General features: G+C 25.1%; 1 protein-coding gene across 6 annotated transcripts in view; it reads right to left on the reverse strand.

The window, feature by feature from the left end:
* Nucleotides 1–26,726, reverse strand: part of LOC136977517 (HMG box transcription factor BBX) — a 93,832-nt gene that overhangs the window by 42,780 nt on the left and 24,326 nt on the right. Inside the window, exon 1 of one of the 6 annotated variants that reach the window (XM_067273009.1) lies at nt 10,295–10,682. The exons of 4 other annotated variants lie outside the window; for them this stretch is intronic. The gene's annotated coding sequence lies outside the window, so the exon portion shown is untranslated. Of the gene's footprint in view, nt 1–4,022; nt 4,164–10,294; nt 10,683–26,726 lie in introns of those variants that run through there. One more of the 6 variants, XM_067273008.1, reaches the window with a different exon arrangement.

Below are 26,726 nucleotides of genomic sequence, written 5' to 3' on the forward strand. Positions count from 1 at the left end.
AATTCTAAATTATGTCTAATGAAAGTAAAAGAAAATCACTCTCATTCTGCCACAGTGTTGTTTAATAACTGCCACATCATCTTTTATTAACAATTATATAAACTTGTAACAATAGTTAATAAATTTGACACACTTCTCAATTACAATTGAGAAAATTTTAAATAAGTTTTCATTTATAAACTTTGATTTTACCTTTTGAGAAATTTGAAATTAAAGATATTCTTCCATAAAAAAAGAAAACTTCTTACTCTGACCAACATTTTTTTGCAGATACTAAACTTTTCAGGTGAGACCCTAAATGTAGTGTTACCACCCATCCGGTTTTCACCCGGACAGTCCGGGAATTGACTCACTGTCCGGGTGAACTATTAATTTTGTCCAGGAATTTCGTAGAAATTGTGAAATTACGATGAAACAAAGTTCTTGCAAATTTATTTTATAAATTTACACCATTTGAACAGCAAAAGACCTCACACTCATTGAAACTCATCTGCCATTCCACCATGCTACTTTGTTTACGCCATGTATGACGCGCAACCTGCCTTTCGACCTTTTTTTTTTTTCTTTTTTTGCTTGTACTGTATGGAGCTAAATTATCTGTTCTTTCTTTCTTAATTTAGGTTACATACATTACTCCTATGCAAGTCCCTAGTCCCTAACTGTAACTGATTTAGAACAGCATGCATGTTATTCTTCGCATTGTAAAATGAAATTGCGCATGCGTCAGGAACTTCCGTTCGAACAAACTTGACTTGCCGTCCGGGTCAGCGATTTGTAAAGGTGGTAACACTACCTAAATGCCTAAGTGTAGATTTTTCAGATTTTTGGCCAAGTTAGCTAATCAAAACTAGAAATGGCCAGTCATTATAAACGTTGGCCAGATTTTGGGATTTGGCCCTATAACTTTGTGTGTAGAATATGTGTGGGTTATTTACAAAAATGATAAAAGTTATAAAAGTATATATTGTAGTATATATCTATTGAAAAACTTTTTACTAATACTTTTGACTTTAATGATAATAGATTATTTTTAAAATATTTTGTAGGTGAATACTTACATTATTATAAAATCATTTAAACAATTTTAAAATCAATTTTATGTTTTCAATAAAATGAAATCATTGGGTGTCTTTGATGTCTAACAGACATTTGTGTCATAAAATTTAATACAAGTAAGCAAAGGTTAAAAATATATTTTTCATACTTCATTAAATTTTAAAAAACTTGTTTGATAGTTCAGTTTTGTTCATTTTTAGTAAATACTACAGAAAAAAAATCTCAAACAGAATTAAGCTAATATTTTAGTATCAATAAAATTTAGCATATAAACTTTTGAGAAGGAAATATTACAGGATATAGAGCAGTTTGTTAACAGAATCTCTCTCTATGAATCATACTACATAATATAATTTAGAAAAATTATTAAAATTTTGAAACTTATTTAATAATGCAATATTTTTGAATTGTTTACATTTAGCATGCTAACTATTTCAATTTTATGCTTTGCCATAGTAAACAAGTAAACCGTAATGAGTGTGCGATTCACTCCACAGATCCATTATTATTTATCTAGATACAATTACTAGATTACTGATGCTCTTCCATGTTAGCATTTTATCTGACTTATCTCAAATTATTTTAAATGTTATCTCATAATCAGTAAAAAATTAGAAATTATGGTTTTTGTTAGAAAAATGAGTAATGATTTTTTTTTATCTAACAACACAATAATGCTAATTTGAAGTTCCAATTTAAAACAATTCAATTCACATGACAGGTTAAATTCGTTTTTTTACATCAATTAATTTTCTTAATAAATTTCCTATTTGTTTCCTTTTAAGTATGATAGCAAAAGTTTGATAAAGTAGCTTTCATCCACTAGAATGTACGTACATGTTTTAGAGAATATAAGAGATCTAATTTAAATTAGATCAATAACTACTTTTGAAAAATAATTCTCATTTCATTTTGTCATTAAAAAGTAAAAGTTTGTAAATACTCTCCAATTATTTATGAAACAGTAATTTTTGTAATTATATTGCTCAACTGTTAATAAATATCTGATGTTTTAACAATTAAAAAAATATATTTTTTCTCACATCACGATATTACTCAATAATTTTTTATTTGTTAAGTAGATTCATTTAAAAGATTATTAAATGTAAAAAATTAACTTGTCCAATTCCATCAAAATATGACAGGACAAAAAAGTTAAAAACAAATAAATAGACGGACAGTCGAGTCGGGTGCATTGTAAGAAAAGTAGGTAAAATCTAACAGCTTAATATATAAACATTCATTATACACTAAATCTGATAAATCTTTATCCGGTTTTTTTGTAATATATTTTTTCTTTGAGATCCCAGTCCATTACAATGAGACATTGTTAAGATAAAAGAAGATTTTTCTACAACAAACAAACAATTAACACGAGAGTTTTACTTAATTAGCATTATCATTGCAAAACTGTTCTCAAGACATTTTTTCCAACTTGATATAAGAATGAAAGCAGAGTAAAATTTAAGTGTTTTTTTTTATCAAATATTTTTTCACGGGCAATTTATACCACACTGGATTACTACGAGCAACATCCGAAGAAACTTTCAATAATGATAATTCATTCTATATTAACACTTATAAAAGAATGAAATAAGTATATCAGATATGATTAATTCATTCTATATTAACACTTAAGTTAACAATATTTTGAATTTTTACTAAACTTCATCTATCAAAGATAAAATCCAAAATAATGAAGACACATACTTCATATAATTAATTATATAACAGTCTAAAAATTTAAGTAATGGAACTTTTAAATATATTAAATACAGTACATAAAAATTCTTTTATCAATTTATTAAATAAACTGATTAAATTTGTGAAGATCATAAAATTATTTTTGATTCTAAATACTCAATTCAACTTTTTAAAAAGAGATCTTGTAAATAATATTTATCCAAGTAAATAAAAACAATTATTTTGGTAGTAGTAATTTTAGCCATAAATCAGTAATAATTTTTAAATATAATGCCTAAAACAAAAATATTTACTAAAAACTGCTTTACACAGCATAAAAAAAAATACAATAACCGAATAAGTATTTATAAATAACAATAATTTTTAAAATATTTATAAATTCTTTTGTTTAATTGTTAAAACTAAAGATAAAATCTTACATAATTTTATTTACGAATTAAAAATATACAAACAATACAACAACATAAGAATAAGAGAGAATTTGCAGTTTTACTTTAATTAATTTAAAGTTTTTAAAAATAATTCATTTCAATTTAGTTGATATTTATATATATATAAAACAACATCCCAACGTTAACAAAAATTTTAATAAATAAATAATGTCAATAATGAAATTAGAAGAATTCTTTAAAAAAATACCTATGTAAGATTAATTTAATTAAAGCAAATAATTTAGAAAAATGCACCTGTTGAAGTAAAGCTACTTTTTTTTTCTTCTCGTTTCTTACTTTAGAATGTATTTTTAGTAGCAATACAAACAAAAACAAAAAAACAAACAAACATAATATCTAAATGCAGTAAACTAAAGAATTTAAAGAGAAACTATTCTTAATATCTTAAAAATTCCACACAGCTCTTCTTTTATACTATTTTAGAATGAATTAAAGTCACGTTTCATTCAAAATTTAAATAAATAATCAATTTCATGAAATTGATTAATAAAATCATTTCGAAAAAATTGTCTTTTTCTCGATGAAACGTCGACCAGCACGTTACGTGTCGACGTCGAAATATACTAATTTTAATGATAATTTTGTCTTTTAAATAATAATAATAATAATAATAATAATAATAAAGGCAATATTTAAAAAACACAATACGTTTTTTAAATTATAATAAGAAAGACACAATTAGTAATTGACAAATGATTATTTAAATCGAATGTAAGTTAATGGTAAAAGCGTTTGCAATTGATACGAGTAATGATTAATATTTCGAATTTTATGACACCTGAATACCATTTGTCGAATGGATGAACTCACCTCGCCAACTTCTTTCCTCCATTTCGTGCTAGTTCGAGAAAAATCCGCTAGGGGACGAATTAGGAAACCAAATTAACTTGTCTCGGTTTAACGGAGAAAACTTTCAAAAAAGTTTCGTCCAAAAAAAAATTCCAGTTTTTTTTATTTTCAGACCCTTTTTTTTCTTTTAATTTGTTCGGTTTTAAAGAGGGAAAACTACATTTATTTCATATGCGTCATTTAATAACGTGTTTAAAATATAAGTAAATAAATTATATTTTTATAAAACTTTACTTTTAGCTTTTATTAATAAATATATATATATATATATATATAATATTCATTTTATAAAAATTCTCCTTTTATGCTTAACTTTAAATTGAATTAACTAGAATAATTGTTTAATTCATAATAAATATTTAATTATATAAAAAAATAGCATAAAAATGTTGCGTATTTTTTATATTTTTAAATGTCACTGTTAATAAAATAATGTTATTAAGTCATAATGTTTATCGATATAAATACTTTTTACCGCAAACTTTTTAACTGAACTATATTTTATTTTCTTTAAAAAATTAGAATTTTTTGCATCAACTCGATATTAAAAAAAGAAGAGGAGAAATACGAATTATTATAAAACTCCACATAGAAAATTGACAAGTTGAATTAGAAGAGAAAATAAATTTTCTTTTGTGAAATAAAGTATCAGTAAAGTGAAAAATGTGTGTACCGTTTAATGGCGTCATTTCTGGCAACTAAAAAAAAAAAAAAAAAAAAAAAAAAAAAAAAAAAAAACGAGGAGTGCCCTAAATAGTTTTTTCTGATAACATTTTTAAAGCAAATGCTCAAAGCGAACTACCACTTACACAAAAATATATATTAATTCGAAGAAAAGATTCTCTGATGCATGAAAATACCTTACCCATATTCCTTACTCTTCCTACTGCATGCTTGCACTAGATGCAACAGCTTTTCTGGGGATATGACATTTCTTTTGCAATTATGTCTAAAATGATTTTCTTTAGCGTGTCTTTTTGATTTTATTTTTAAAGCAATTTCTTTTATTTATTATATAAAACTGGTTTTTCATCCTCTTGCTCTTCCTCCTCCCGGAAATGGCGTCACTAAACTAAAATGCATTTTTCGTCTTATTGCTGCCTTATTTTGGAAAAGTTTGATTGGCATATTTCATTTTATTTTCCCTTAGGATTCAGCGAGCCAATTTTCTGTGTAGAGTTTCATGACGTTTATACAGGAGGTCATAACTTTTGTGGACATAATGAGAGAGTAATGTAGGTTACTGCAGTTACATGGTTACTTTAGATACAGACTTTCTATTTCTTCTACTTTTTACTGAAATATCTTTTAATTATTAAACGAAAATATTAGAGATGTATTGGAAATAAACCTATATATTAAGAATCGTTTGTGATTTTCTGGCAACAATATTGTTTGGCAGAACTAGGATATCATTATTCTAAAACAAATTGCAGCATTTATAAGAATATTTATAATATTTACATTATTCACTCATCATTATTTCATAAACGATATACATGATCCTTACGCACAAATAAAATGTAGCATTTTAATAAGGATATTGGATACAGGCCATAGGAACAATTGATGCATTTAGTATTATTTTTTTCTGAAAGCAATTTTCGTATTATTTGCTCTGAAAGAAAATATATCCTGATGCGAGTGAGATATCACATAACTTTGGATATATCCTCATCAGATGGAGCCACAGAGGCAAGCTCATTAATTCAATTACCCATGGGAAAATACAAGATATTTTTTTTTAAATAAAGGTCACATGTGACAACTGATAATATCACACGGTCCAAATCAGGATGGATCTATTAGCTTTATGTACTGTACATGCGTAGGCAATGAAATACAGTAAATGTCAAAGGATGTAAATAACACTACAAAACTGATCTCCTAACCTGAAGTTCGATCGACCTTTTAATCTACTATCGAACCATATTCTACTTGTAAAATCGTAAACTACAAATAATTTTACTCGCAGAAGTGAATCATAAATCGAACTTTTGCTATTATATTTTTATGATCATAAACTAACTTTATAACATTTTATATCTCGTAATGCGATAGCAGCTATATTAAGGCTGTTACAGAAAGACGTACAATTTATGAGATCAATGATGCTGCTATACGAATTTGAATGTGAAATGAATTTGAAATGAAATCTGTGAAATTAATTTAGCATTTTTCCAAAGTTGTTTACTTCTTCGCAACAAAAAACTAACCTTATCAAGATGATTTTTTATAGAAATACTGTAAGGTTTCGGTCAAAAATTTTTACTTATTTGGTATAAAAAAATTCTGATAGAATTAATTACAGTATTTTAATTTATTCAACAACAACAAAAATTTATTTTGAAGTATTTTAAAAAGTTGTAATTGTTTTTAAATAAATGTATTTTTATCTTATATATCTATACCTTAAACTAAGCACCACCGAAATATCCAAAATATTGGCAATAAAATTAAAAATGTAAAAAAAAATAACATCTGAATAGACCTATTAATAACAGCAAATCATCCCGCCAAGTCTTACTTTTAAGTTATGTGGCATTAAGAATGTTACTAAAGTTCAACCGTCTGTTCCCATTTATAAATAACAATTAATTAGTCCTTACTTACAAACTGGAAACAAAATATCTTGCATTAAATTAATTTTATGATGCTTTCAGATATCAATAACTCTTAAACACTATTATTGTTGGTATTTAAGCATCAGTTTCCTCCTCTATCTATAAGATAATCAAGACAGATCTTACAATCATTTTATATATAATTATTTACTGTTTGCTCTGTCCTAATAATAAATTATACGTCATAACAAATGTAAGATCCAATATTTGATTAATATAAAACAATACCGAAGAATTTGAAAATGTCAAATTCATTAAAAATTTAAAAATACCTATCAAAAATACTTAATATTGCGAATATTGATTACAGACCATTAATGTTCCGCAATCAAAACTGATGTTTATCTAAAGAAAAATTCCTAAAGCTTTAACTCATGAATGACTTAATAACTGATCATTTATCAATCGACTGGCATATCCTTTTATTGAACGACGAGAATAATTCAAATTTCATATTCTATGCTAGTAATAAAGTATTAAAGTGATACGGGCTTCAATTTTTATAGAGACATTCGCAGTTAAATGATTTTAAAATGTATAAATTTTGAACATACTGTATATGAAAATAACAGGCCTATATTTTTTCCAGCGAACACTATAATTAGAAGTAATACCATAAGAGAAAATAGCTAAATAAACCTGAAATTTATGCCAATTCAAAAACCTGTATGTATTTAGACTAATATCGGACAAGAATATAAAATCAAGAAATTATAACAGTAGTGCATAAAAATTATGATAGCAGACACTCCCGAAGAAAAAATTCTTTAATGTTTCTCGTGACTATTAAATTTATATGCCAATTTCTTAGCAGAAGAGAGCTATTAGAGTAAAAATTAAACTAAAGATAAGACATAAAATGTACAGTACCAGCATCATTTGTCTTAATAAATAGGATACAGATTGTATTTAAATTTTTGTATTATTATAGCATGTAAAACGAATCTGATACGCATACTTTAGTCACGGAAAATATACTTCGCGGATTTCTATTTATTCCATGTAAACATATTTAAAAATATATCGTTAATTTTTTGCCCTTATCTCTGATACAGAAGGTCATTAAATATCCGTTTAATTACTTCGGCATTGCATGTGCAATGTGACAAATATCGGCAGGTGCTAATAACTAGAGCATTCAACTCCGGCGTATTAAATGCTAAAAGTATTATCTAAGTTAGCTATTATATTAAATTCTCTATTAATTAATGTAATGAAATTAATACATTCGTATGTAGAGTTAAACACAGCTTAGATAACTAAATTATTAAATGTTTTTATTGAACAAAAGTAAGCGTAAATTTAAATCAATATTTTCTAGTTAAATTAATCATGAAAATTTTTAACAATTAAAAATATTTAGTCAATTATTTTGAAAATAATTCGTTAACTTCTATTTCATATGTTTAAACGGATGTAAATGTAGATAAAAGTAAGCTTGTATTGTATACATTTTGATACTTTTATCATTTCTGCGATATTACATTTCCTATTTTTCTTCCTTTTTTTTTTTTTTTTTTGTTGTTAAATGTAATGACCTATGTATAGTAATAAAAAATACTGTAGTTTATTATAAATGATTATATCATTCTAAGTACTGTAGGCTACTTATTTTAGAAATCCATCGCAAGTTAGTTTGATATAACGAATTAATTTATAAAATTTTATCTATTTAATATTATAAAAATACACTACAATTAACATATAAATAAATAAATAAAATAGAATGAACTTAATCTAATCATTCGAAAACTTTATGAGCAAATAAATTTACTAAATTAAACCAAAACTTTAAAAAGAAAAAGTATAATTAAGAATAATTAACTTAAAATGTATTTAAGCTAAAAATTATAAATAATTATTGGCGAAATTATTATAAATTTTTCCTTTTTAAAAAAGAAAATTATCAGATGGTTAACAGTCGGAATATGTCAAGGTATAGGTCATTTACCTCCTCAAGTATTTCAATACGAGTTTCAATACTGAAAACTTTTCATGATGAAATAATTCTAAAAAAGTAAAATAATGTTAAAATATATTTCGATATCAATGGAAATATTTGATGTAAGAAATTATTAAACAATCGAATATTTTTAATGTTTCTTCCCACAATATCGAAGTCGTAATCGACTCATTTTGTGTATTGCTTTCGTTATTTCGAAAGATGCTACTATAACTTACAGTTAGTCTCGGTAAAGAGAGAGCGATCAATTATTTGATGATAAATTGTTCAGAGAGAAATGTTACAATCAATTATTCGGTGAATAATTTATGCGCTGTGAATTTATTGGCGAGTAACGCAAGTGTGATTTGTTTTTCCGTAAGTAATATGTATACCATCAAAATTTTCGTGATGAATCATCAGCAATCTCTGATAAACTAAATATTACATATAAATATATAATTTACACTTAAAAATATAAAACTATAGTCCTTGTCTTACGTTAGGCCTTACGAATTTATTTGGCTACTTTTATTGATTATTGATCATGAAATAATTTAATCAATTTATAAAAGTCCGCCATAATTAATAATTAATTAATATTAAAATTGAAGAAGAAGTCTGTCGAAATAGTAATATTTTTATTTATTTTCATGTTCCGGAATATACATCTTTTTGCCGACTTGGCCTTTCCTTTTACGCTATTTGATCGCCAAATATTTAAAAATTCCATTAAAACATGAAAAAATACATTCGATTAAATAAAACACCTTCCAAAAACGGAACGGAGACAAAACACATGTCTTCTATCTTTCCGGCCGTAAAACATTGAGACTATACTTTTTGCTCGATATGAAATTGAATTTAAAAAAGGTGACTATTTCGACAAACTTTGTCTTCAATTTTAACTTTAATTAATTTAAACATGCCTAAATTCAAGTCTTCAATTTAAAAACAAGAAATAAAATAAAGACATTATTTTTAAAAATTTAAAACTTTTATGTTTATAGATTTACAATCTTCCAATTATTTTAAGTATGAAATTAGACTTTGTATCTGCGTGAAATTCTGTTTAAATAAAAATAATTATGATTACATTTAAATGAAAATATAATATAAAGTAAACTTGTGGTTCAAAAATCAATAAAAATTGTAAACAAAGAACTATAATTAAAAAACATGTATATTTAAATGTTATATTTGAAACTTAACCTTAATAAAACGGAAACATGTCAAACCGGAATATACAAGTCCGGCTTACACAGGTTTCATTGTATATACAATACACTATATTGTAAACTTTGTCTTTGCTCTCTGATCGCTAATAGGATTAGCAAGAAACGAGGAATGAAAGAAATGAACTCATTTGAGAGGCCCAAAGAATAAAACCTAAACATAAATACTGTACTATTGAAAATCAAGGAATCTCCCATAAGATAATCAATTATCTACAGAAATTCTAATAAATAATGGTTACAGAGCAACATTATATTTCTAAATCTAAAGAATTATAATTTATAATTATTACAATATTTCTGATATCAAAAATAGTCTACTTGAAGCAATTACAAGTTGTATGTTTATGCCTTACATAAGCTTAGAGTCAAGTATAACTGAAATATTTACGACAGACAGAATGTAAGAATGAAATTATAGAAAAATCTAACCTCAATATTCTACTTGCTTCAAAACGAATTATTTCAAATATGACATAAGTAGTAAATCCAATTCTTGATGTCAATAATTCATTTACATCAACATAGGAACTAGGTGTAATGACGTAATAGTAATTGTTTTTAAACTAAATTTGAACAGCAGCCAGAAATGTGTTTACTTTTCCTCAGACAGTGATTGGGAAATAGTGTCCAAGGCTTTGTACCCAACATGCTTACACTTCCGACTTGGGCTAAGGACACTGCATAAAATTTTGATCAGCTTATATAAGCCGCAATGTATAGATGCAATACACTGTTTAGATTTTTGTGCTTCTACAAAAAAATCTGTATGCGAAATTTTTACCAATAAAAATCTATAAATCAATATTCCGATAACTCATAATCATTATCGCTATTGGTATAATTATATTCATTATCATATTATGTAATGTGTTCAATAAGATCATTCTTATTTAAATTTAATATGATAAAAATGAAAATTAATGAATTAAATATAAAAAGAAAAAAAAAATTTATAGTCAATGAGTTTATTGCTATCTTATGACTGGTCAAGCGTAAGGAATAGGCTGCAGTCCAACTTTCTTCTAAGGAATTGTTTTGATTTCTTATGTAACTTATTTATTAAATATTTCTCTTTTAAAAAAATAAAATTTTGAAATGACGAACAAAAATATTATATCTATCAATTATTTTTCATTTTAATAAAACGACATGAATTACTTCACAAGCCTGAAAATGTCATGGCAGTTTAATTTACGAGAGACACGAAATTATTTTCCAGGTAGAAACGTTTTCCTTACCATTCATTATAAAATAAATAAATATTTAACAATTTCAGTATTAAAACTCATCACGCTTTTTTATTATACAATGTATATATATATATATGTATGTATAAAGCCCTTATAAATAAAGAATACTTTTTTGCGACGATTTAATTATGTCATAACTTTAATGAAACAGCTGACCGAAATAAGATAATGGAAAAGTGCACAGGGCCTCTTCGTGACCTACTTCTATATTCACGTTTTAATATCAAATAAAACATTTCGATTTTTATTTACCTTTTTACTTTTAAACATTAAATTTTCCTGTATGTTTTCAAATATTTAAAAATACATTTATCGATCAAATGCTAATCCTTTAAAATGTATAACATATTAAAACGTGGATTATTACATTAAGTTCTATTTTAATTAAAATTGATTTGATACATAAAATGCTTACGACAAAATCTACAAATTTAGAAAATATATATATATTGGGTATATATAACGTTCGTTTTTTTTCTAATACGTCTAAACAATACTTAATCAAAGAAATAAAACTAGGTCACCGTTATTTAATTTTTTTTAAATAAAAAGAAACCATTTGACCTTGATGTTATGCGATGAACGAAGGAAATATCAAAGGTCATGCTGTCGTTACGATAAAGGACGTTCCATGAAGAGATAGATAGCATTACGAGTTCACTGACCAAAACGACATTAGTATCGTTTCTCATACTTCTATGCCCCTATTGATGCAATGTTGATCTCATTTAAATGTTTGGTGTTTGGTAAAAGAAAATTTAAGTTAAACTTTTATCTAAAAATAATTTATTCCATATTTTTCTTTCTACTCGAAAATCTCTTTTAGATCTGTGTGTTCTTTCCATATAAAATCTAGGTTAAAACTAATGGCTATAATAGTAAAGCTTCATCTAAATCGAGCAGACTTGGATGTAATGGCAGTTCTTTTTATCGAAATGTGTTTGTAAGTTTTTATTTATTAAAATTCAAAGAATTATATATTAAAGAGATAAAAGAAAAAGAAAGAAAAACTGGTAATAAGGTTTCTTTTATTTTATTAAATGTTTTAATATTATAATTTTAAGTAATATATTAATGAAGTGTATAAAAGTTATGTCTACATTAGGCAGACTTATTCTATAATTTGAATGAATTATTCATGTAAAATATAAGTAGGAAAATTATAAAAGTATGAGAGACTTTTAATAACAATATTTGAATAGTAGGTCAGAGATAGCCTGGCATTTTTTCTCTTATAAAATGAACAGGAAAATTTATAAATAATTATCTGATTTACATAATCAGTCAATATAATTAGTGTTTAATTTCATTCATTTATAAAAAAAATGGAAAAATTAGTATAATTAAGCTGCTATTTTTTGCACATAATCTAACTTAAAACTTAATAGAAATTCTTCTAAGTTTTTTTCTACATAGTTATGTCTTACGTAAAAAAGAAAAATGTATCACTTATTTTAGCGTACAAATAATTTTAAATGCGTATATGTTTATCTATTGTTCATTGTCTTCATCCTATCAGTTCTCAGCATCCCCATTACATAGGTTGAAGTCCTTTCCACTATCAGTAGAAGGGGTGTTGGCCATCTCCCAGACATTGATGTAAACATAGAGAAATGATGAATATTAATTTGCTAGCTTTCTATGTAATTACAAATGTAAGAGGAAAATACAGCTTCCTCTTGTTTACCATTAAATTCCATTAAAATTTTTGTTTCTAATGATAAAATGTTAATTTAGTTTATATTTTGAGAAAAAATTAATATTAAACTTTTTTTATAACGAAATTTAATTTCCGAATTTTTGCATTCTTTTTCTAGTTTGACATTTCAATTAATTCAATTTTTTCGTGTAAATGATAATCGATTATAAACTGATTTAGCTGCATTATAAAGAAAATAGACAAAATAATGAAGATAAAAATATGCAGTTTTTTTACATTTTACTTCATTCTCGTTTATTATTACGTTATTTTTATTAAACTTTTTCTATGACAAACATCTGTATTATAATATATTTCAATATTTAGATTTTTTTTTGGTATCAAATATAATTATTATATTTTTTTCTGTTTCAAATTAAATAATAAAAATGAGATTTTTATTCCATTATCAGGATAACACTTTCCTTAAGAACTATTCAAATTATTCAAAAATAATTTATAAAGATGATAATAGTTTTGGTTTAAAAAGTTTGTATTTTAGAACAATATTTTCTTGAAACATCATTCGTATTGTTGTATTGATTATAAAATTAGTCGATAAGACATCTTTATAACCGACTTATCAATCGCAAAATGTAATATTCTGAATTGCAGTTTTTCTGATTAGTACATTAGAGGTTACAAAGCATATATCTTCAAATACAAACAGCTTTTACAGAATCTGACGTTAATTAATGATTTTTAAATTTTTTTTTTATCAAATAAACATTTACTTTTTGAATTTTTGCATATAAAATATATACACTTCAATTACTTTCAGTAATACTAAATTATATAATATATCAACTCTGAAAATAGACAGTTTGATCTTCAGCTTCAAATTCTCGTTTTCTAATTTTGTTTTTGTTTTTTCTTTTTTTCTCCTTAAACTGGAGCAATTCATCTTATTTTGGTCGAAAATCATATATATACTTTTTAGTACTGTTTTTGAAATTATTTGAATTCTCTAATGCATGAATGAAGTCAAAAAACTCAATTAAATTTTAAAAATTTCATCTAGGTTTACGTATGTTACTTTCGCAAAATGTTTCAATCACTATTAATTATTTCGTTAAATTGGTCCTTGTGGACTTCCTATCCAAATCTAATGGTTAAAGATATATTAAGAATTTAATCAAAAAAGTAAATATTATGTAAAATTTCCTTTCAACATGATAGTTTTTTTTAGTTTTAACACTGACCTAAAATGGGGGATTTGATTGAATTTGTATAAAATTTGTGTTACCTGTACATTTTACCAACGATTATTGCCAATTTTATAACTTATTAGTGATTGAAAAAAGCTTTACTAAAATTCTTCATTTCATTTTATGTTCAAATACGAACAACAAACTATATATTGAATTACATCAAATCAGCTTTGTACGTGCTTCTTTGGAATAAAATCAACATTGAAGTATAAATTTGATGTTGATATAATTCAGCAGATATTTTTTTTATATTTAGAAGCATTACATTTTTATTCATTTAAAAGCTTTCGGAATAATAACTACACGGCGTTTTTTCTTATTTTAAAACAATATATAAAAATTATGCAAGTTTTCATGACTATAATAAAATTATACATTTATTTTATTTTAAGTCGTTGGCCTAAAATTTTATTTCAAACTTAAAGGCTAAGAAAAAAAAATCGATTTTCATCCGCAGCACGTATCAAAGCCACATTATAGAATGATAGAGGTTTAATATTGATCCTTATTTAACGCTATGTGTCAGAGACGAGAGAAATTACTTGATAAGTTAATATCTGCCATAAAACTATAAAATTTTATAACATTATTCTAATCTGTATTTCTTAATAAATTTATTTCTAAGTATGCATTTTTTTAAATTAAAAAAAAGAGAAAATAATGAATTACTTTAATAACTTGATAGCTATAAATTAAATTCATTACAGGCTTAATTCTAAGAATTTTAGTGAGTAACCAAGTACATTAAATAATTTTATCATATTAAAAAGATCAATACTTCAAAAGATCTGTAACAATAATTTATAATATAACTTAATAGTTGACATGATCTAATTAAATTTACGATAAAGTACCTAGTAATAAGACAATTTAAAAAAAAACAAACTAAAACTGACCTAATAAGGAATGTCTTCTTATTAAATTGCAGTAGAAATTTAAAAATATTTTAGATTTTTTTTTGAAAATTTAATTTTTAGATTTATTTCAATATTAACAATGACTCATCCATGACTTGTGAGAAAATGGGAGAAGGAAATAATATAAAATGGCTATTATTAATAAATTGAAGATAAAAATCTATAAAGAATAAATAATGAGCGATTTCATAATTAATTTCGATTCTACATAAATTAACAATATTTATATAACTAATAAATTTAATTATTTTGAGAATTGCTGAATCACAATAATGACGACAAATTTTTAGATTTTATATGGTTTTGTTTTCCATTTTAAAATAAAATATATTGACTATGTTAAATTATAAAGTTAGCTTACGGAGATAAATCAATGCAGCCTGGTTATCTGAAATCAAATAATATAATATAATCTAATTTCATAACTTTACCAAGAATAAACGATTTTTTTCCCCCTCTCTTACTTTTGTACTAATAAAGTAAGGATCAATTTCATTTAAATTTTGACATTTATTATATATTCTTGTCACTTGGTACACTTTTCACTATTCTGCTCATCGACGTAAATAAAATTTACTATAGGAAATAAAATAATAGCTATAATCTAATCTAATTGGGGAAATGGGTGGCCGAATTAATGAGCTGTTGGAGAATTCAGAAAGTTTTGTATTGCATGGCATGATATTCCGCAGATAACGAGGGTCGTGTAGCTGAGTTTAGAATCTTATAATGTACAAAAACAATTAATAAATTGATTGTAGGAAAAGAAGTTTATTTGTATACATTAATATACATTATTTTTTAAAGTTAATACCAGTATTATTTTTGAGGATATATTATTGTTTATTATTAAGGAAAATATTTTAAAATGTTAGGTTTTAGAGGAAATTTTAAAAACCCTTTAGGGAAAGTAATCATTAAATCTCACAATAGTCCTGGAGTAATAATAACGTGATATTTAAAAATCCAAATTATCTGTAACTGTAAAAATAATATTTTATTTTATTGAATTTTCATAATTTTTTAATATTATTTTTTAAGTTTTGCTATTTATTTATTATCAATAATTTTATTAGGAAATATACTTATTTCATTCATTGAATCAACGTAACTATAATAGTAAAACTCATTCATTTAATTGTGGTAGATTTACATGAATCTCCTACCACAATCTCGTAAAATACTTAAATTTGGTTTTTGCGGATAGTTTTCAGATTCCACGACGATTAGAACGTAAAAAAAAAAAAAAAAAAAAAAACTCAAATCCAAAATATCTACAATTTATTTTGATATGGAAACGTAACAGATTACAAATTTTCTTTGAAACTTTCAAATCGCATAAAGAATATTTATTCAATAGACGATAAGATAACACAATACTGAGTTCATTACTCAATCCTGTCACTGTTTATTAATTCCATTTATTGTTAATTAGCTGGGAATGAACTTGTTATTACAGCTACAGATAAAAGAAAAGTAAATAATACATATGCCAAATGTAGTATTTAGTATGAATTTCTGTCAATTTTATTTTTATTATCGCGACTATAAACTAGCAAATTATAAACTTAATTTAGTTTTTGCCATAGATGAAAAATATTCTAAAATACATTTCAGAATGAGTAGATGTAATGTATAAAGCATTTTAGAACAGACATGCAAAGTATATAGAAGTAGTATTCGCATATACAAAACAAAATTAATCATTTAACTTGTATGTTTTCATTTTAAAATGTTTCTTTCTGAAAGTTATATGGAGTTAGAGCTTTATTTATGATACTAAAAATTCTGAACGAATAAAACATATTTATCATATATGCGAAATTATTTATTTATATTTCAAACATAAATAAATGAAAATTTGTTATCGTTTCGAATATTCATTGAGTTTAATGAATATACATAAATATTTGATTCAGTAAGATCAATAAATCTTAATTAGGTTAATGTCCCAATTCAATATTATACTGCAAACCGATAAATATATAATATATATATATATATATATTTTAATTCTTTACGTACTGATGAATATTTTTAAAATTTGTATCGTATAGAATAAAAATTCTAGTTATCTCTTTAATTATTTCACTAATATAATTAAACTACTTTTATTAAAATTTATATCTATTTCTTTAATAAGTTACATACACTTTAAAAACTTATTAAGATATCGCGTACATATCCATATATTTATCAACTCCTGTATATTTTCGAGGATTGTGACCGAGAATCGCTATTCTAGGCGTTTTATCGATCGCTTTCTCTTCACTTCGCGTATTAGAGATTTCAAATTTCATTTATTTTTCTCCACAAACATGGTAATAAAATCAACAAAATTTAGATTAAAAAGGCAATAATATGGAGCATCAAAATATATATACTTTCTATAACTTTTATTCTAGCATATAGATGTTTTTCATGAATAAATAGTAAAACTTTCTTTTGGCATAAATTAGAAAAATAGAAATGAGATTAGTTCTGTATTGTTTTATTTACGCTTTGAAAAAATTATTTTACTAGTTCCAGTCTTCATCTTTTATTATTTAAATGATCAATAAGAAACGAAATAAAAAATTTATATACTTTTGCCCTTTCTTCAATCTTTTCGTATGTTTTTTAAATAATCTAACTTGTAAAGTCCAATTTTGATAAATACTATTGAAATAGTCAATGTCATTTACGAAGATAATAAAACTCAAAGATATAGAGATCCATTGTATTCTTAGAGAAAATGAATCATATTCTTCTATATATAGGCCTATATATATATATATATACTGCTGTTCTTCCATTAAGAAAAAAAAATTCTTTTTTTTTTTCCTGTATGGGATTCGTGCTCGAATCCTCCAACCATGTGGGAATCAAGCACGAATCCCACATGGTAGGAGAATCCATTACCGCGCGATTATCAAAGCTAACATAACGATAATTGATTAAGTCTTGATGCAGGCTTTCGATGCTCGATTTCATTTATCAAACTTACTTAAAGATAATCGATCGCGCTAGATTTAGCTGAAAAAGCCAGATGATCCCTTCATACTCAATATTTTCTATTTTCCACATTTTTGGCATTATGACAAGAAGAAATTTTCCTTACCCAAATAAAAATACCCGAATGTATCTTCTAAATTACTATATTTTCTACGACGCATGAGAGTATTTATATATAAAATCAATGTTCGATGTTCGATGTTTCGTACAGTACGTATTCAATATGATAGAATCTTCAACTATCATAGACTATTTCAATAAGGCAACTCATCCATATCATAATGCTAATCGTAAGACCAATGAAGTAGAAAACGATTCGAAGATAATGATTATGAAAGCAAGTTTCTTCAATCCTGATCATAAACTAACAGTATATTTTAAATTAATTTTGATTTAAAAACAATAAAAATAGTAATGACACTAGAGATCCTTTATCAGGAATTGATTATGCTGCTACAAAGAAAGCTGAAATTAGAAAACCGGAAATGTAGAAAATTGCAATAGTCAGTATAACATTAAGAATTTAGAAAAATCATTTTAAAAATGTTATCGTTTAATTGGCAATTTTGAATAATTAAAAACCTTTTGTAAGAACAAACTATTTTCCTAAATACATTAGGATTTTATAACAAATGAAGTATTCAAAGGAGAGTCTTTGGTACTGTACATAAAACCATTAACCAAATCAGTATAATGCCCTGTAGTATTCAACACCAATGATTGATTGATGACATCGTCAATCATTAATAATGATAATCAATACCGTATTCTAAATATGTCATATCAATAACGGGTAAAAAAACGGGTCTTATCGCCTTCTGTCAATCTTTTATTTATTAAATTGAATTCTAGAAAAATTTAAATAATCCTTAATCACAAAAAGTTTCGAAGTTTATTTACTATTCGAAATATACCGTATAGAAAATTTGCCTACAACTGAAAAACTTTTCAATCTCCGAGTATTTTAAAACCATTTCAGAAGGAAAAAGTAAAACAAACTGAAAAGAAAAATAAATAAATAAACAAAACAGACGTTAAATTGAAATTTCAATTTTGAATAAATACATAATTTTTTGTACAAATTTTTAAACTAGATATTACATACAAAACTTATCGGATAACGTCAATTAATCGCATTTTTATCACCTGTGATATAATGTCTTGAATTTTATTAAATGGGCGCCTGTCACAATCATCTGCTATTGAAGCAGATATCGAGAATCAAGAGAAAACCAGAGATAATCAAGTCGGGGTCAACGTCTCGATTTATCTAGTCCAACTGCTGCTCGTATTATGTCACCGTATTTTCCAATCGGTCTATTCTGACAGAGCGGACGAAGTTAACCTATAGAAGCTGCAGTTCAATGCACAACACCCGGTCAATTTGATTTAAAGAGGAAAAAGAAAATTTTCTTATATCGGTTTAGTCAGAGCAAAAATAAAATAAAAAATAATAATAATAAATTCCATCTTAAAAATTTTATTTATAAAATCGATTACGAATAATATCTTTCCGGAAAATGAAAATTAAATGTAATTATTCATAAAATTTATGTAATATTTTTGCTACGAATACTCTGTTATTACGAGCATTATGAATTTCGAAAATTCTGATCGCTGACTCATAAAAACAAAATATCAAGTAATATCAATAAATTATAATATGTTATTAATCAGGTTTATGTGTGTCCCAAATTTCCTTAACGAATTATTCGAATTCTTTTAAAGGTAATTTATAAAGATAATGTTCATATATAAAAAACAACCATTGGTATTTTTAAAATAACATTTAAATATAAGATACCGTTGGTGTTATTACGTTGATTATAAAACCAGTCGATAAGACAGCTTTGTAATCAACTTATCAATCGCAAAATGTAATATTATTCCGAATTGCAGTTTTTGCCATTGGTACATTAGCATTTACTTTATTTTTTACACGTTTGCAATAACGATTTTTAATGCTTCTATCACGAGAAGGAAAGCTTTTTTTTTAAAAAAAAAAGGAAAAAAAGTTCGTTTTAGTGTTAATATTTTGCAATTTAAAAAAAAATCGAACGGCTAAATTGAATATGTAGTATAGGTGTAATAATTATAAAACTTCATACATTAAAAACATGTCCGATTTAACTGAATAATTTAAGTTAACATATTCTAAATTATAAATTTAATCAGGAAAAAAATATCTTAAAATCATACTTCATTAATTACTTAAAACATATATATAAATGGGTGTTCTATTTTAAGTTGATTAATATCAGAAAATTGCGTTTATGAGATAACAAATAACAATTTTTATAAACCAAAAAGAAAACTTTTTGAAATACTTTTCCATTCTGCCCTATTTCACAATTCCGCTTCTACAGAAGGAGTATTCTTTTTCTTCTTTAAATAAATTTAATAATGTAAAGATACAATTAACTGCTTAAATTGCAAGTACCAGAATAGAAAACTGGAGTATAAAACTAATTACGAAAAGATATTAAACACGCCAATCTAGTTTTTTTTTATAATTTATTTCTTTAAAACAGATTTAAGATTACTTATACAATAAATTTCTTAATTTCGAATTCCCAGATGCATTGGGGAATATGAAATTAAGAAATGTACGTTATTTACGATGTGCTGTACGTACGTAAATACTGTTTTGGAATAGCATCCTCTATACAAAATTTATATTTATATTTATTTTTCTAATCAATAAATATCAACTTCTTAGTAAAGAATTAATCAATATTACAGGATGTTATCAGAATATAATTTTTAAAGACTAAGTAGAAAGAATTGTTGCTACATGACACAAATAATAAGGACATACGGGCATAAGGGGTCTATATAATCTACATTTATGGCTATTTTTGATAAAATATATTTTACAGGATTATTTAAATGAACTTAATTTATTAATACATAAAATTATTATTAAGCTACGATTAATCTTAAAGATTAAAATATTATTACCATATAGATAGATATGTTTGAATTTTGTTTATTAACGAAATTAATTAATCAAATTTCATGTTTTTCTATATAAAAAATGATAAAATATTCTGGGCAGATATTGTCAATAAGCAATTTTTATTAATAGAGATCTTATCGATGAAAATAATGAATTAAAAAAATCATTTAGCGTATTAAAAAATTATATGAGCTTGTGAATAAAAAATAACGCACGTATAAATATAATTTTATCATATAATAAAGTTGAATTTCCTACTCAGAATTACTTACGATGCAAATGTAGCAGATGGAAGAGAAACTTATTTCAATCACCCGACATCTATTTTCATTTGGTTTGATAAACAAATGAATTTATTTATGCGAGTGATTGTCAATACTTTCAAATCTAATGGTAATACATTAAGATTACATTAGCATTTTTTGTAAGAACAAACGCATTAGCATCCACAATATAAACTTTAAGATACGTTGACATTGATACATAACAAGGCACATAACAGTGTACAGAGAAAACATGAAGAAAGGAGAATAAGATACAGTATGTGAAATAAGTCAATGTCCTTCACTAAAATTTTTTAAATCTTCTATGTAATATTCTTATCATTATTTTTTGAGATTTTAAATCTTATAAATAGGTTCAGACCTGAATTCGTATAAAAATTTAAATTTCTTTTATTCACAGTATTTCGTGGATGGATATGTAATTTACATACACAATTAATTATTCCGTCTTAACGTAAATATTTGTATATACTATAAACGGTTATATTGTACTGTACATTTGATTTAATTAATATACAGTTAAATTTTTATTTAAATTATATTGTTTACATCTTTTCAATTGTTTTATGCATAAATGTTTAAACACTTGTGTGCTTATATCACTACAGAAGCAGCTTTTTGAAATCTTACATAACTTATTAATGAAATTTGCAAGTCAAAGCGCTTCCCATATTTTAGATAGCAAACATTACCAATAATAAATCAATTAAAAGGCTAAACTAATTTATATCTTATTAGGTTATACAACACTTTAAATTTCATATTAAATCGATTTAAACTATTCTAATTTTATTTTTTTCGAAAATGTTTAAGTTTTAAATGGTTTTTTTTATGAAAAAATTCACTCTAATGCTGAAACAGAAATTATTTTCATCATTCATAATAAATAAAATTAACTTATTAATTTAAACTAAAAAGTAATTTCAACATAAAATTGTAAACAATAAAAAATATAGTATTATTTTTAGTTTTACACTATTTATATAATTTAATCGGTTGATACGACATTTACTATATCTTTATGTTGTATAATATCAGATCAGTCATTCAAAAACTTTTCTACCTTGTAATGATACAATTTATGAGCCATTATATTAACCTAGCTATTGTATAGAACACGCTGTAGGCTATAAAACATGCACAGACCTACAGCGTGTTCAGAAATTTTATTTATTAATTGATTTTTTTATAATAATTCGTAGAATATTTTTTTCTCGTAAATATTCCTTTTTTTTAGCATTTATTAAAAAAATATTTCAGTAACATTATATTGGAGGAGATGTAAGTTTATGTAGAAAGTTTATTAACAATTTTATCGATTTAGATTTATAATTTAATTGACTTAAAAGTTAATATTTTGACTCTTACTGAAAATTCAAATCCATTAAAGAAGGGTTTGTTTTAATTAATTAATTATTAATCTGTTGTTACATTTCTCAGTTATGCCATTTAAGGCATACAATAACTTTGTTTTGTAAAATAGGAATATGCTTTTAGCATAGAGTTCTCTAGGTTACTTTAACTGTAAGATGCAGTAACTATTGTAGTTGTGGGTCGATAACCGTAGATCGATAAAAGTAAAATAAATGTTAGGTAAGAATCGATCCTAACTGATTAAAACGACTGCCGTAGAACAAAAATAATTTAATAATTTTATCAAATTATCGTAATGTATTTTCTTCAGAATGACTACCGAAATCGCAATATTGAGATTTATAAAAGTCTAGAAATCCTTAAGCTTCTAAATCAATATTTCTAATGCATAGAACTTGAAAAACATTAAAGTAATACAGAATCTATAGATTACAATAAGAAACCAATTAATTTTTAGGAATTAATTAATTTAAATCGACATTTTTAGCATAGCTAATAGCCTATAAGTATTTCAGGTTAGTCAATGAATAAAGGAAACGAATAGTAATTTAAACAAATGATTATTACTATTCAACTTTGGAAACAGTAAGAAATAAATTTGTTTTGCATTGGAAATTTTATAGTAATGTAGTTCATTGAATGTTTTTTGCTATTGAATACTGTTTTGAAAAGAATATTCATAAACAAATTTCTTTGTTCTATTTTGCAGCTTGAAACATAAAATAAGAATTTTAAATTCTAATCTAATAGATTTGAATATAAAATTTATTCAGATTAAGAAACGTGTGACAAACAATACTTTAATTGTTTTGTTCACCTAATGGATGCCTTATACCTTAACTTTTCGAGTTTATAAGATAAAACAGAAATTATTTGAATAGAAACCAATGGGATTCCGAATTAGATCATCTAAATAATGAAATCTTATTTTTTAAAAATAATAATACACAGTAATACAGAAATTCTATTGAAATTACAAGATTTTTTTTTTACAAAGCAATAAGAGGTATCTTTTACATCACCTGATATTTTAGATAAATCGAAAATTATGATCCTAATAGATCTATCACGTATTATGTCTCTTGTTTAGAAGAATAGTAATTACTCAGGAAAAGAGAGATATCTGGATGCTCGGGATAAAAATTTCAGGCAGAATAAAAAAATAAATAAAATATTTGTATCGACTTATCTATACGAATATTATATATTGTACACGGATGTTTCAGATAACTACGGTACTGACAATTTGTAATTATCCTTTTTAATTAAGGATAATAAAAAGAATAATAATTTTGGCGTGAAAGAGAGAAGTTTATGGATAGAAAACAAATGAATTTAGTTGTATGCATAGGGATGAATAGGGCCTATATCAGTAATGATTTCTTCGCTGTTTTCTGATTTAGATATATACAACGAGATTCTTGATATATGCAAAAAACTAGATCACTGTACCTGTTAAAAGAATTTTGGTCACTCAAAACAAATTGAGTGACTAAAATTTGTCTTTGACGATGACTATTTTATTCTATGAAGGAAAGTTGAAATTTCCTTTATCGTTTATGCATTTATTGTGGACATAATTTGTCGAGTATAATAAATTGCAAAGAAAATATAAACTTAAATCGCTTTGTAAATCTAAAAATAGGCTATTTGCTAAGAAAATTAATGACACGCTGATAAATTCCAAGGATTCAAACACTTTTTAGGAAGACATTCAGAAATAAATCGGTTATTACTTCATTTATTTCATTTGATATATGGTATAACTATTCATTGAATATTTTACTATGAGACAAAAATGAAGTGTAATGCTACAAGTTTTGGAGATAATGAACATGGGTTGTACTATACCTTGACCTATTTTTCAACATTAAAACTAGTTTTAAAGAGCTTCAAGACGCCATTAAAGGTTTAAAAGTAAATACGTGTCTTGATGTGGACTATATTCATAATACATTTACTAAATGCGCTCCACTTTTAAGAAAGTGTGTAATAAAATATTACGGTGAAAATGTTTTCCTGAGAACGTTGCAAAAAACTGATATGTCTTCTGTAATTTTAAATTGTTAACTTATGTAGAAGTAATATTTGATTCACACGACTATAACCTTTCCGAAAGCTTGCTTGACACTGTTATAGAATTTTGATTACACAACCAAATAGAAAGACGATCCTTCAAACTATAGATCTTTATCAATAATATCTGATATTACTAAGCTCTTCATTTGGATTCTTAACCCAAAAGTAAGCAAATGGTTGAGTAATCAAAATTCTATAACAGTGTCAAGCAAGCTTTCGAAAGGGTTATAGCAGCGTGGATCGCATATTACTTCTACATAATTTAATCAATTTAAAATTACAGAAAATTCAAAACTTATGCAATGTTCATAGATTTCTCAAAGGCACTCGATAATGTAAATCGTAGCAAACTGAAAAGTTAGGGCTTAGACATAAATGTAAATTTTATCCAATTAATAACTTTTATTCTAAAGCTCCAGCACAGATTCAAACAAATCAGCCTGGCTGTTGAATTAAAGTCATAAAGGGTGATCTGCGAGGTAATGCATTGAGCACTGCAATATTTAATATAAAGTATATATAATGGTGAATATCTTCAACGAATTTGATATTCCCGATATTAGTTTAGACGAAAAAAGAGAAATTCATTTATTTATGCGGATGATGTCATTTTACCAGATATTCGGTGTAACTTGCAAAGGAAAATAAGATTGTTAGAAAAATTCGTCGTAAAATGCTCAATAGATGTAAATCTATCTAATACTAAAATAATAGTATTTAGGAAAGGTTCGCGCATGTGATAAATGGTTTTGGAAGAATTCAATAATCCAAACATTATGCCGTACATATCTTGGAATTTCTTTATTTTACAGGTTCATTTTCAACGGCTTTGACTTCTTTCCTTCAAAAGCAGCTTTAGCGATAAATTCAACTCTACCGATTCTACGTAAAGCTAAAATAACTTCATTGGCTGCATTCTGGAGAATTTATCATTCTCTTGTGAACTCAGTAGGCATTGTTGTTCAGAAATATGGCTATATTGTTGTTCAGAAATATGGGCAATATGTTATCTATATGCTGGAAAAAAATTTTGATATGTTCTAGGGGGATGTCCTTGCACATATTAGGACTCGAGTTAGGTTGTCTAGATTATCCGTTGTAGCGATTAAACGCGTTTTAATGTACTGGATTAAGTTCGATATCCAAAATTATGTCACTTGTTATATAAAAAATGTTCGTAATCCAAAATAAATTGAACAAAAGGAATATTTATGATAGTAACTAAAGCTGAATATGGCTGTTTCTTTGTTATAAGAGTTGTAAAAGCTTATATAGAACAGAGTATACAATCAGATATGGAAAGTATGTATAACGGCAAACATTTTCTTTTGTATAAACAAATTAAAGTCGTTTACCTGAAAATTACTTGTTAATTAATACAATTAAGGTTGAATTATAACTCTATAAAGGCTTGTATAAATGATCACAAATTGTGTTTTAGATATCAATAAATGTCGTTTTTGTAATAAGTCAATACGCGAAACATGGAAACATCTTTTATGAATATTCTTTACATAACTGTTGTAAAATAAGTTTTACCTAACTTATTTTTATAACAGTTATATAACAAAGTTATATTATATATAATAAAAAAGTAAAACATTCAAGTTTATTACAATGTATACATTACAATGGTGAAAATGTTTATAATTATGTTTTGAATTTAAAAAATATAGCCTTTGTTCCTGATCCTCATTTGTAAAAACTTTAGTTTGATAATATTGTTGCTAGTAAAAAAGAAGTTTCGTACTAAAAACTGCAATTTATTTTTGTACTGTATTTTCCTTTCCTTTGTACACGGATCCTAATCTTTTACAATAAATATTGATTACTTATTTGTTGTTGATTATATTTGATAAATTTCGATACCTGGACTTAAATACTTTTATATATTTGAAACTATAAAAATATTTTCATAATTTCTTTTCCCTTCAAAAACTAAAGCTTTTAAAATTACAACGGAATTTAAGATTCATTAAAAAATTCTATGAAAAAGCTACAACTTTACTTTCCATTCGTACTTTATTCGCGAGTATATATACACTGCAAACGTAAGCAATAAATATACTAAAAAATTCATAAAAGTGCTTACTG

The sequence above is a fragment of the Centruroides vittatus genome, unplaced genomic scaffold (genome assembly GCF_030686945.1).
Source record: "Centruroides vittatus isolate TY-2023 unplaced genomic scaffold, ASM3068694v2 contig_460, whole genome shotgun sequence".
Taxonomy (NCBI): domain Eukaryota; kingdom Metazoa; phylum Arthropoda; class Arachnida; order Scorpiones; family Buthidae; genus Centruroides; species Centruroides vittatus.